Source organism: Electrophorus electricus, chromosome 8, assembly GCF_041902795.1.
Source record: "Electrophorus electricus isolate QZ-2024a chromosome 8, ASM4190279v1, whole genome shotgun sequence".
In the NCBI taxonomy this organism is placed as follows: Eukaryota; Metazoa; Chordata; class Actinopteri; order Gymnotiformes; family Gymnotidae; genus Electrophorus; species Electrophorus electricus.
Genome location: NC_137504.1, coordinates 34,367,501 through 34,380,000, shown reverse-complemented (window position 1 = coordinate 34,380,000; position 12,500 = coordinate 34,367,501). Strand labels below are relative to the sequence as shown.

The 12,500-nt window shown below is 48.5% G+C and overlaps 1 protein-coding gene across 2 annotated transcripts in view; it reads right to left on the bottom strand.

The window, feature by feature from the left end:
- The window catches only part of tenm1 (teneurin transmembrane protein 1), a 135,672-nt gene extending 125,370 nt beyond the window's left edge, over positions 1–10,302 (bottom strand). For both annotated transcript variants that reach the window (XM_081719526.1, XM_035527484.2), the window contains exon 1: positions 9,977–10,302. The gene's annotated coding sequence lies outside the window, so the exon portion shown is untranslated. The remainder of the gene's footprint in view (positions 1–9,976) is intronic.
- Positions 10,303–12,500: the final 2,198 nt, after the last annotated feature.

Genomic DNA, 12,500 nt, shown 5'->3' with positions numbered 1-12,500 from the left:
GTATTTAACCGTTGCATATTTCTAAGAGAAAATCTTAAATCACAGTTAACATAGATAACAGATCACAACTCTCAGAAGACACAGTTTACCACTGTAATGTTTGAACACACAAACAAGAAATAGGATCCAATTGCAAGAGGTTTTAATAGTGAAAAACAAACAAATCCATGGGGGACAGGCAGATATTCTCGGTCAGAGCCCAGCAGAGGGTGTCCAGGGGCCAGGTGGGAGACGAGGTCTGAAACACAGGCAGAAGTCGAAAACCAGGAAGACAAACGTGGATCTGGAACGCTCGGTACGTAACGTGGAGTCGGCAATACTTCACAGCGTGAACGTGAGGGAGGACAGCTTAAGTAGGAGGTAGTAGTGAGGAGGATGAGGGTCAGGTGTGTTAGTGGGGTGAGTGGGCGTGGCAGTGTGGGGCTGAGTGTGGTTCTTGGGGTTTGTAATAGTCACGATAACACAGATCACAACCCTCAGAAGACACACGGTTTCCTGAACTGACAACTTAACCCAGCACGCTTCTTGATTAAAACCGTTTTTAATTCCTTTGTGCTCAGGACGGTGGGACGGACGCGTCTATGCTGCAGGACCCAGCAGACGTCTGAAGATGGGTGTGTGTGTCACCCCCGCTGTTAGAAAAGGATTTATATCCTGAAAATGGCTCCAGTTCTACAAGACAATTCTTTTAAATCTAACACTTCCTCTCTTTCTCTGATTGCTAACTTGTTTGAATAAGGCTCACTTCTTGCTCTCTGTCTCTTTCTGATTCTCTCTCTTTCTCTCCCACTGTCTCACTCTCTCTCACAGGAAGACATTTTCTGTCTGTCAGTTGACATACACACACACACACAGAGAGCAGAAAGCATGCATACACACACACACACACAGAACAAAGCATGCACGCACAAACACACTCACACAGTACAAAGCATACATACACGCACTCGAACAGCACAAAGCACACACACACACACACACACACACACACACACACACACTTGTACAAAACAAAGCATACATACACACACTCATAGCACAAAGCATGGCACGCGCACACACACACACACACACACACACACACACACACACACACTCATAGCACAAAGCATGGCACGCACACACACACACACACACACACACACACACACAGCACAAAGCATGGCACGCACACACACACACACACACACACACACACACATACACACACTCATAGCACAAAGCATACACACACACACAGAAGGAAGGCGGCGTGCTGTGAATCTGAAGAGTGTAATCCTTTCAAAGGTGTTAACACTGGGTTCGGAGGTTGCGGAGACAGTGTGGTATTTATGTTTAAAAAATGAAACTTGCAAAGGTTCTTTGGTCTTTACAGATCCTGTCTGACCAAACACAAGCGAATATGAACAGAAAAGCAAAGGCGTCTGCATCACAAAGGACGGCCTTCAGTACTGGCGGCTGGCGGCTCAGACGGACTCCATTTTGGCTCAGTAAAGGCAACTGGTCAGTGTTCAACTGGACTCCATTTTGGCTCAGTACAGGCAACTGGTCAGTGTTCAACTGAAATCCATTTTGGCTCAGCACAGGCAGCTGGTTCTTGTTCAGCCGACGTCCATTTTGTTTCATTCTTGGTTCAGCTGGACTCCATTTTGGTTCAGTTTCAGCCACCCTCACGCTTTCTTCTGCGGTTTCCACTTCCTCTGTTCTACACTGCACACATGGGTCATGTTTTTCCTGTACGATGGTGGTGAAGGGAACAGATCAACAAACTGCCGCGCTTTCTTCTGTGCTTTTTTTGCTGTATTAACGTCACTCAGCGCCAGCGGTCGTACGTACTCCATAACGTCTGAAACTGAGATGGTCGCTGAGCTGTTTCAGATCCCTTCCCACAAGGCCCTGGCAGTTTGATTCGTCAGACGGTGTGTCTCTTATCTGGTATAGTATAGTTTCACCTCAAAAGTGGGTGGAGCTAACTAAAAACAAAAAGGCTGAAAGTAAGGAGTGACCTCAGCTGTCAGTCAGGCATTAGAGGCTACGGGACACCTACAGGACATCAAGACGTCCTCAGGGGAAACAATAAAACACAAAGGCACCTGAACACCTGAACAACAGACACCTGAACACTTCAATAACAGACACCTGAATGCCTGAACAATAGACACCTGAACAACAGACACCTGAAAAACTGAATGCCTGAACACCTAAACAACAGACACCTGAACAAGACACCTGAACAACAGACACCTGAAAAACTGAATGCCTGAACACCTGAACAACAGACACTTGAACACCTGAACAACAGACACCTGAACAAGACACCTGAACAACAGAGGTCTGAACAACTGAACGCCTGAACACCAGCTGACGTGAGGCTATATAATCTGGGCACTCTTGTGAAGAGGGGGAGGAGTTGTCCGCTGATCACCATGTGGTGGTGAGCTGGAGGCGTTTTGGCCAGATGTACGTGGTACGAGAGGAGAGTCGTCTGGGCTGCCTGCTACCGTTTGGATGACCAGACCTCAGTTTCCACCTCCAGCATGAAGAAGACACGAAATCGGACTGGACCATCTTCAGAGAGGCAACTGAATCGGACTGGACCGTGTTCATAGAAGCTTTGACATGAAGCTGTAGACGAAAGGACGTTGGTAGCCATGGTGACCCTCCTGAAACACGCTAGCAGACACACGTTATGAAGGAAGCTTTCCAGCAATGCTCCGGAGGGATCTCTGGAGGTTTCAGATGTCCAGCAGGGCTGTGTGCAATGCTCCTGCTCAGGTGAACTCTTAGCCTCGGGCGGAATCTGGAGAAAGACTTTTGTTTGGGACCCAGATGTTCTGGCAACATGCCTGATCGATGCCTCAGGAGAAGTGACATCAGCACATTTTTTAAACTAGAGTGGTGGTCTACATTTTTTAAACTAGAGTGGTGGTCTACATTTTTATAACTAGAGTGGTGGTAATTATTTTATAAACGAGAGTGGTGGTCTATATTTTATAAATGAGAGTGGTGGTCTATATTTTATAAATGAGAGTGGTGGTTTTTATTTTATAAAGTAGAGTGCTGGTCTATATTTTATAAACTAGAGTGGTGGTCTATATTTTATAAAGGCAGCCCGAGGGCTTACTGTAATTATCCAGTCCCACTCCAAAACCTCCCAGTTAGTCTACGATATTTGAAGCTGGAATACAGGAGCCATGGGGCCTCTGTGTAGGTGATGGACCAGTGGACCAGCTGTGTGAGGGATTATGGGAGTTTACCAACCCCGTCTACATGTGCTGGGTGGCCTTGGAAAAGCCACCCGAGTGATTACATCAGCAGACGTTGTGGATCAGTGCAGTGAGTGTATGAACACAGGAGGAGCTACGTCCATATTTCTGGGAATAAGTGGTCTTCACCAAAAAGATGCCTGGCTTCCACTCCGGTTTGTGGTTCTCTTAGAGCAGGCTGGAGTGTTGTCCAGTTCCTCCGGATACCGTTTCCTGATGATGTCATCTTAGCAGCTTCTGAAGTTGTTGGACGAAGCATGCGGTGTTTTGTTCGGTACATGTCCCTGATCTCCCCTACGTACAGCATGTGGGTAATGACTCAAAAAATAAGATGTGACATTTCTCCAGACACAAGTTCCAGGAAGTCCAGGAGAAGAGACCCCCCTCCTTAGGACTTAGGACCCCTCCTTAGCACTTCACCAAGTGAAGTGCTTTGGGAATGTCGTAAGGATGCCCGCCGTTAAAGTGCTTTGGGAATGTCGTCAAGATGCCTGCTGTTGAAGTGGTTTGGGAATGTCTTCAGGATGCCCGCTGTTGAAGTGGTTTGGGAATGCTGTAAGGATGCCTGCTGCTGAAGTGATATGGGAATGTCGCTCCCGCTACAGCTGCTCCCAGTGGATGGAGGCGCATCCCAGGAGGAGGCCCAAAGTAGACCAGGAGACGCTGGAGGGATTCTGTCCCACAGCTGTCCTGGGAGGGTCCGGATGTCCCACCAGAGATGCTGGTGTTGCCTCAGGAACGGGAGAAGTCGAACTGAACTTCTCAGCCTGCTACCACGGCAACGCTCACAAGGAGAAGTGCAGAGAAAATGATTCATTTCGGACAGACACCACACACCCTCTGTCTCTCATTCACACACCTTACAGCAATATTCTCTAGAACTTACAGTACCTCAAAACAGCAGTGTGATTGCCAGACACATTAGCCCTGACCCTGAAAATAAAGTTTCTGATATTTTAAATAAATAATGAATAAAACCAATGGGCAATATTGCAGCATTTAGAGATAGAGATTTAAATTTGGTACGTTCAACAGCATGAACATATAAAGCTATTTATAGCACAGTGAATCATTTGCATAAATAATACATTTTTAATGCTAGTTAATAATCTTTATTAATGGAGAAGATGTCATATCTCAGCTGGACACAAGTCTAACACGTCTATGAAACAATTCTGGCTGAAGATCACTGGAGTCTTTACATTATTAAAAAAACTTTACATTATCACATGCGCACATGCGCACACACACACACACACACATAATTACTTGTAATAATTTGGGAGCAGGTGGTCTCATGCCACATTGGGTCTTGGTGTGAGTAAAAGAAGCTAATTACAGGTAATAGCTCACCTGTGTCTAGAATATAAGAGCAGAGAGGGGGAGAGAGAGAGAGAGAAAGGGAGAGAGAGGGGCACAGAGAGAGAGAGAGAGAGAGAGAAAAAGGCTTCCTGTTCTTTCCCTGTGAAAAGCAACCGTCCATGTCCAGCACTGCCAAAAACTAAATAACAGCAAACAGTAAAGATGAAGTGAAACCACAGGCGCCATTAGATGTCCTCACTCATTAATGCACACGTTTATTACCTGACCTGCCTCCACTAATGTACTCCCTCATTCAATAAGGGAACAGGACGCAGCAAGTGCCTTTAAATCAATAGAAAAGACTGGGTCCATCTTTAATAAATCTGCTCCCTTAACAAACTTTTAAAGGGCTACTCACCTTCTCTGCACTACAGAAGGACTGTTATGAATCATGGGAAATGGAGTGCCACTCTACAGAGTTATCCTTCTCTATCTTTCTAATTTCTCATTTCTTCTTTTCTCCCGAAATGGACTGTCTCTCTCCTTCACTCTGCCTCATCATCTCTCCAGAGAGACTCCCAGTACTCGATTAATAATCAATCTAAGCAGTGCTTGTGAATAATCAATAGCTCCAGCAATGATGCTGGTCCAGTAAGACCAGTAAAGCTCCGCATATCTTTCGGTCTGGTCCATTAAGGCGTGTGCTGCCTGTTGCCATGGGAGATGGAAGGGTTCATTTCTAACCATCACAGATCATCATCAGCCTGATCATCCCAGTATTAGCTCCAGACTGAAGACGGGACCTGTTTTAGACTCCGCCCCGCAGTCAAGATATCACCTCACGCACGCATGCACACGCACCTCTATATTAACCAGGCTCAGAAAACACCCTTCACATCTTACAGAACAAGACGTTTCTGGAAGACTCTGGGGCTTCTCTGTTGGTACTCTGATGGTTCTCTAAGAGTCTGCCAGAGACACACTCAATGCATCACGCTGAGCAGACACTGCGTTCTCCTGAAACCAAGGCAGGAGCTGGCATTGACCCCTGCTCATGACCTGCCGTTGTGATGTCATCTCTGACTTAGATGATTCATTGGCCCTGTACACATATGCCTAGCCAATCTCACACGGCCAGAGCCCACAGGAAGTCTGAAGGTGGAGAACGTTCCAGAGTGAAGTGGAGAGGTTGAGAGAAATGGTTTATCAGCGAGGAGCGAGTGCACGCCTCACAGCGGAGGGGGCTGCAAGCTTAACACAGGGGGGATAATGACAATCTTTCACCGAATCGACTGCAATCCGTCTGAGGACTGAAGGACTGAGGACTGAAGATTCACAGGAGTGTGGGAAGACTTCTGAAGAGCGAGGGAAAAAAGAAAAAAGGAGATGGACAGAGAGAGTGTCAGTGAAGAAGAACAGGGGATGAACTCACGCAGGACTCAGCAGACTTTCTCCAACAAGCTCTAAACACTTATTATTATCATTATTATATTCATATATGCACACAGCCTGCAAATTCATCTCTCAACTATAAAGCGCCACAGGACTAAACTATCCCAGCACTACTAAACATCTCATGTGAATTGCAGTGACTTTCTGTGAAACAGGGCTGCGTTTCACACGCTCCGACCGGAAAGGGCTCGCGGAAGCAGCACGACGCAAGAGGCTTTAGAGAAGAAACCAGCTGGAAAAATAGCTGTATTGGAAAAGGAGTAAAACTCCACCTTTAAAATGATATAACACACAGTCTTAGTTGCGAGTCCTCGAGTGGCTTGTCGTTTTGGACCAGTTGTCATTAAAAGCACAAGTTAAAACCGCTTAGTGTTCACTCGTCTGGGTGTTAGAGCGTGAGGACGTGAGGATCACGAAGAGTTGCGGTAAAGGGTTCCACTTCCTCTTAAACTCTGATCGCTTCTCAGAGGAAGCACTTCACACTCATAATTATATACCGAGCTGGTCTTTTACTTTGGGGAGAGAGAGCGCGAGAGAGAGAGAGAAAGAGAGAGAGAGAGAGAGAGAAGGAGGAAGAGAGAGAGAGAGGAGAGAGGAAGAGAGAGAGAGGATAGAGGAAGAGAGAGAGAGGAGAGAGAGGAAGAGAGAGAGTCAGAGAAAGAGAGAGAGTAAGAGAGAGAGAGAGGGGGGGGGATAGAGGAAGAGAGAGAGAGAGGATAGAGGAAGAGAGAGGGGGATAGAGGAAGAGAGAGAGAGAGAGAGAGAGAGAGAGAGGATAGAGGAAGAGAGGGGGGGATAGAGGGAGAGAGAGAGAGAGGAAGAGAGAGGGGGATAGAGGAAGAGAGAGAGAGAGAGAGAGGATAGAGGATAGAGGAAGAGAGAGAGAGAGAGAGAGAGGATAGAGGAAGAGAGAGAGAGGATAGAGGAAGAGAGAGAGAGAGAGGATAGAGGAAGAGAGAGAGAGAGAGAGGATAGAGGAAGAGAGAGAGAGAGAGAGAGAGAGAGAGAGGAAGAGAGAGAGAGAGAGAGAGAGAGAGGATAGAGGAAGAGAGAGAGAGAGAGAGGATAGAGGAAGAGAGAGAGAGAGAGAGAGAGAGGATAGAGGAAGAGAGAGAGAGAGAGAGAGAGAGAGGATAGAGGAGAGAGAGAGAGAGAGAGAGAGAGAGAGAGGAAGAGAGAGAGAGAGAGGATAGAGGAAGAGAGAGAGAGAGAGAGAGAGGATAGAGGAAGAGAGAGAGAGAGAGAGAGAGGATAGAGGAAGAGAGAGAGAGAGAGAGGATAGAGGAAGAGAGAGAGAGAGAGTGCGAATCTGATGATAAACAGAGAAGTGAGAGTGAGGCAGAGAGAAGCAACACCACAGATAATGGAGCTGTGGCAGAACGTGGCGTGCTAACATACACACCCAGCGTCTGTGCCGTTAGGAGCGCAAGGCAGCGATATGGTTCTGCACTCCATCTTAAACCCGTGTGCCGCTGCGCAAAGCCAGCCGCAGGGCTAACTGGAGATGCGCACAGAACAGGGGTGCTCACGCATAATAACGGAGCTGTTATCTGTCCTTACACGCCAGAAGTTGGTGAACGAAGCCATCGGTGGGAACAACGGAGGCTGTCGATACAGAGCACGCCTGAACAAAAGAGCATGGCTGAGTTAGGACAGGCCGACGGTAACACACTCCTAGACCACAGAGGCTTTTACTGGGGTCTATAAAGCCTATGGGATCACTCAGCTTGGGAGATAAGAGAATGTATGGTGTGTGTCTGTGTGTGTGTGTGTGTGTGTGTGTGTGTGTGTCAGGTCCTAAAGTCTGTATTCCTATTCTTAGAGACAGTGTGAATATAGGAATGTAACTATTGTCTCTGGTTAAGCCCAGAGAGAGAGAGAGGGAGGGAGAGAGGGAGGGAGAGATGGAGAGAGAGAGAGGGAGGCAGAGAGGGAGGGAGAGAGGGGGGGGCAGGTGAGACAGAACTGGATGAGGGAAGAGAAATATTCTGTTATGAAAAACAAGCACTGTTGTTATGAACACACACACACACACATATACACACACGCGCGCGCACAGAGCAGAACTGGGTCTGTAACCACACACAAACACACACGCGCGTGTGTGCACACACACACACACACACCCAAATACACTCACACACACTCCCAATTGCACATATTTATAGACACTAATGCAGAAATATTTGAAATTTTCCTTGTGAGTAGGTAAGCACAGCTACCAGGAAGGGGCGTGGTTACAGGACTACATGGATTTGTCTTCCATCTGGACAGCAGTGATATACATGCTTCCAACAGAGCAGGACACTTCGTGGACAGCACGGGACACTCGGAAACCATCAGCCCATTCCTGCAGCAGAGATGTGGACATGGCTGCCGTGTCCAGGGCGCGGGGACACATGGGTTTCATCTGCCTCCCATAAGGCAGCAAAACTGAGTTTACAGTTTATTGGCCCTAAAACACAGTAGCACTAAAAACCTCATGAGATGGTCAAGCGAGCAGCACTTAGAACACTCTCTCACTCCCTCACCAGCAGGGCCATGTTGGGTAGTGTGACTCAAACTCCATGAAACCTGCATGCCCACCCCGCTAACTCACCCCGCTCACCTCACACCGCTCCCCTCACCCTGCTCACTCACCCCACTAACCTCACCCCGCTCACCTCACCCCTGCTCCCTCACCCCGCTAACCTCACCCTGCTCACTCACCCCGCTCACTCACCCCGCTCACCTCACCCCGCTCACCTCACCCCGCTAGCGTTTCTATCTGCTGACGGCGATGGCAGCATGGGTCTGTGTGTGTCATTAACGCACACATCCCTGACAGCACGGCTGAAGTCAGAGTCTCAGCTCCGAGGGGCTGTGTGATCACACACCTCCACATGGCCTGGAGCCCCTGGAACACACAACACTCAACACTGCGCCAGGAGACTATTAAACACCACCAGGTTCAGTACACTCTCCAAATATGCCAAACAAGCCAGCATTCATTTTGGTATGGAAACTATTATTATTATTTATAATTAGTTTAATAATACCTCTGATGAGTGTGAACACAAACACACACACGCACACACACACTGTATACTGTATCACTGACTTGCACAACCCCAAAACAGTAAAAGAACATTTTAGATAAAGCACTTCACTAAACTCCGCCTCCTGTCCTCGCTCTTATATTCGGTATAAAGCAGCCGTCATTCCCAGCGGAGAGCGAGCGCTTAAACTCCTCGCGCTCTCCTCAGCGAGGAAACTCCGTCTCGTGCTGAATAATTCAGAAACAGGCAACAAAACGCAGAGGCACATGCTCGAGACCCCGGCTCGCGGAGGACACTGTAGTGAAGACTTTAAATAAATATTCCTTCCACGTCCTTGCACGCGCCTAAATAAACCGCGAGCCCCATTCTGGAGCGCTGGATGTGCACCCGCAGGCATGCTGCACGGCTTCTAATGTTCATTATTCCAGAGTCCAAAGCAGCACCACACCGCCATTCGAACCCGTGATTCAGAGTCTCGCTCCAGCGCTCCGGTTATCGGTTATTCCTGCAAGGTGTGATGAGTCGCTGACCAGCGGCGACAAATCAGCGTTATTAATAACGGGGGGGTGCAGAGGTACTACGCGAGCGTCCGCGAGCTGTGCCCCGCCGGCTGTACCGGGGATGGGTACCGCGAGACCTGCGCTACTACGGTTCTCTGGGAGGTACCGGATAATCACGGACCTAACGGGCAAACCTCCGCGTTTGCTTTAACGGGGTCTGTTCTCGCCCAGTTCGTCTAAGGGCTGGTACCGGAATTCTGACAGCAGCACGAGACGCCCGTCACCTGCCTGCAGTGCGCGGACCCAAGTAAAAAAAAAAAAAAAAAAAAGCATCATTCGTGGAAATCGCTGCTGGCTCCGCGCGTGACGTAACAACCACAGCCCCACGCGGCTTTTCCGAAGAGTTGTCCGATCTTACCTTCTCATACGGAGCTCGCGCAGGGAACGCGCTGTCAGATGGATCGGTCTGAGCCCCCCGCGCGCGGCAGCCCCGCGACGATCCTTCAGCAACCCGAGCGCCGTGGCACAGCACGCAGCCCGGTCACCGGGAACCGCGCGACGGCGGATGAGTAGTCAAAGGAGATGCAGCAGACGCAGCTGCGGCGGCGGCACGTTCACACTCGGTTCGCACGCGGAGAACGGTGTCCGTCGGGCGCTTATGATTCAGCTGCGAGTCCTCGCGGATTTTTCACGGCTTTGTATGAGCGTGTCCGCGCGGCATCGCCGGGACGTACCATTCTAAACTCACCCGCGAGAGAGGGGGTGTGGCACTGGTGGCTCGTGCTTTCCGCGGTGAGCGTGCGGTTCAGGTGTTATGAATATGCAGCGTTTCAGTACGATCGCTTATAAAACATGGACGTTTGAAATACGTGACTGTCCTAATGAGTGTGGAAACATGTGAGATGTTGATGATGAGAGCAGAATATGTCATCATACATCATCAGTGCAGGCTGCAGAATATGGCTGCTGCTGGTTCAGGCTCCGCGAGAGCACGACTGTCATCAACCAGTGCAAGACTAATCAATATTCAGAGTATTCAGTATCTAAAGACGCCGCGGTCCATTAGACACACGCATAAGCACACACACACATACACACACACACACACACACACACACACACACACTCACACGTACACATACACACGCACACAGACACACACACACACACACACACACACACACACACACACACACACACTCCCACACACACACACACACACAAACACACACCAGTCTTAATAAATGCCGTTGCCTAATAGTTAGTTAATTTTGATTTCACAGGTGAAAATTCCAGAGGAATGTGTGTAATACACATGCACGTGCGTAAGTGTTATCTGAACGGTGCATCCGTGGCAGGTTCTGTGCGTGACGCTTGTGCGTTTTTGTTCATAAATATTTTTTTGACAAGATTTTTCCCGATAGACCCTATGCGAGATCACCGGGATGAGTGCACAAGAGGGTAATTGGGTGTTTTTCATGAATATGTGTGTGTGTGTGTGTGTGTGAGGGAGAGAGAGGCAGGGTGTGTAGTGAAAAAGACAAAAGTGTTGAGAAGAGTGTTTTTCTTCTGTCTGCAGGTCTGCTCAGACAGCATGTGCCTGGTGGGAATGAGCTAACATTATCCTTGCCTGCGGAATGTGTCCTCACCACGTTAGCACTCCGAGTTTCGTGATATATAATCGCACCGCCTGTGTGTAGGGGCTGTGTGTTCACATTCATGCTGCCATCACAGCACTGTCTCATACTGTACGTATGACCAGCCACGTCAATCAAAATGCAACACACACCCTCACAAATGTGTGTGTGCATGTGTGTGTGTGTGTGTGTGTGGGTGGGTGAGTGGGTGGGTGTGTGTGTGTGTGGGTGGGAGTGTGTGTGTGTGTGGGTGTGTGTGTGTGTGTGTAGGTGGGAGTGTGTGTGTGTGTGTAGGTGGGAGTGTGTGTGTGGGTGTGTGGGTGGGTGTGTGTGTGTGTGGGTGGGAGTGTGTGTGTGTGTGTGGGTGTGTGTGTGTGTGTAGGTGGGAGTGTGTGTGTGTGTGTGTGTGTGTGTGTGTGTGTGTGTGTTTATGTGTGTGTGTGTGTGTGTGTGTGTGTGTCCAGGTCGATCAGATTACTCTGGCTATTGGCAGGATAATAGACAGACTAAGTCATCCCTGCAGGCTGCTGCTTTTGAGATCTCTGACAGTTCAATGGACCTTTGGGAAGCACTGCATTCTGGGTAATGGATGCACTACATGTGTGTTACCAGCAGTACACAGAGAAAAGCCACATGGCAGGAGCATGTGCAGTGGGCCAGATTACCATGGCGACACATCTTCAGACTGAGATGACTAACACACTCATTAAAGTGTTTCAGTACTCTGAGGATTAACAAGGCTAACTTCAATGCTACAAGACAGGCACAGCTCTCCTGATTGGCTGATGCGGATGACCTCGCTCTGATTGGTTGATGTGGATGACCTCGCTCTGATTGGTTGATGCTGCCAGCTCCTGGCTGCCTAATGTACTTAATTTGCGCCAAACATCCCTTTAATTACAAACTTTGCACCCTTAATGACTTTCAGAATTGTATGTAGTTAATCAGTATTGATTAATGTGTAGGTGTGCAGACTTACTGATCAGTGTTGTCAAGACCTCTCTGCATTAGAGCTGATACTGGATCAGAAAGTCACAGTTCTGACTACAGTCACAGCAATAAAGGACAACCTCAGTAACAAACAGAGAACCCAACAGTCTGACATCCTCAGTAACAAACAGAGAACCCAACAGTCTGACATCCTCAGTAACAAACAGAGAACCCAACAGTCTGACATCCTCAGTAACAAACAGAGAACCCAACAGTCTGACAACCTCAGTAACAAACAGAGAACCCAACAGTCTGACAACCTCAGTAACAAACAGAGAACCCAACAGTCTGACATCCTCAGTAACAAACAGAGAA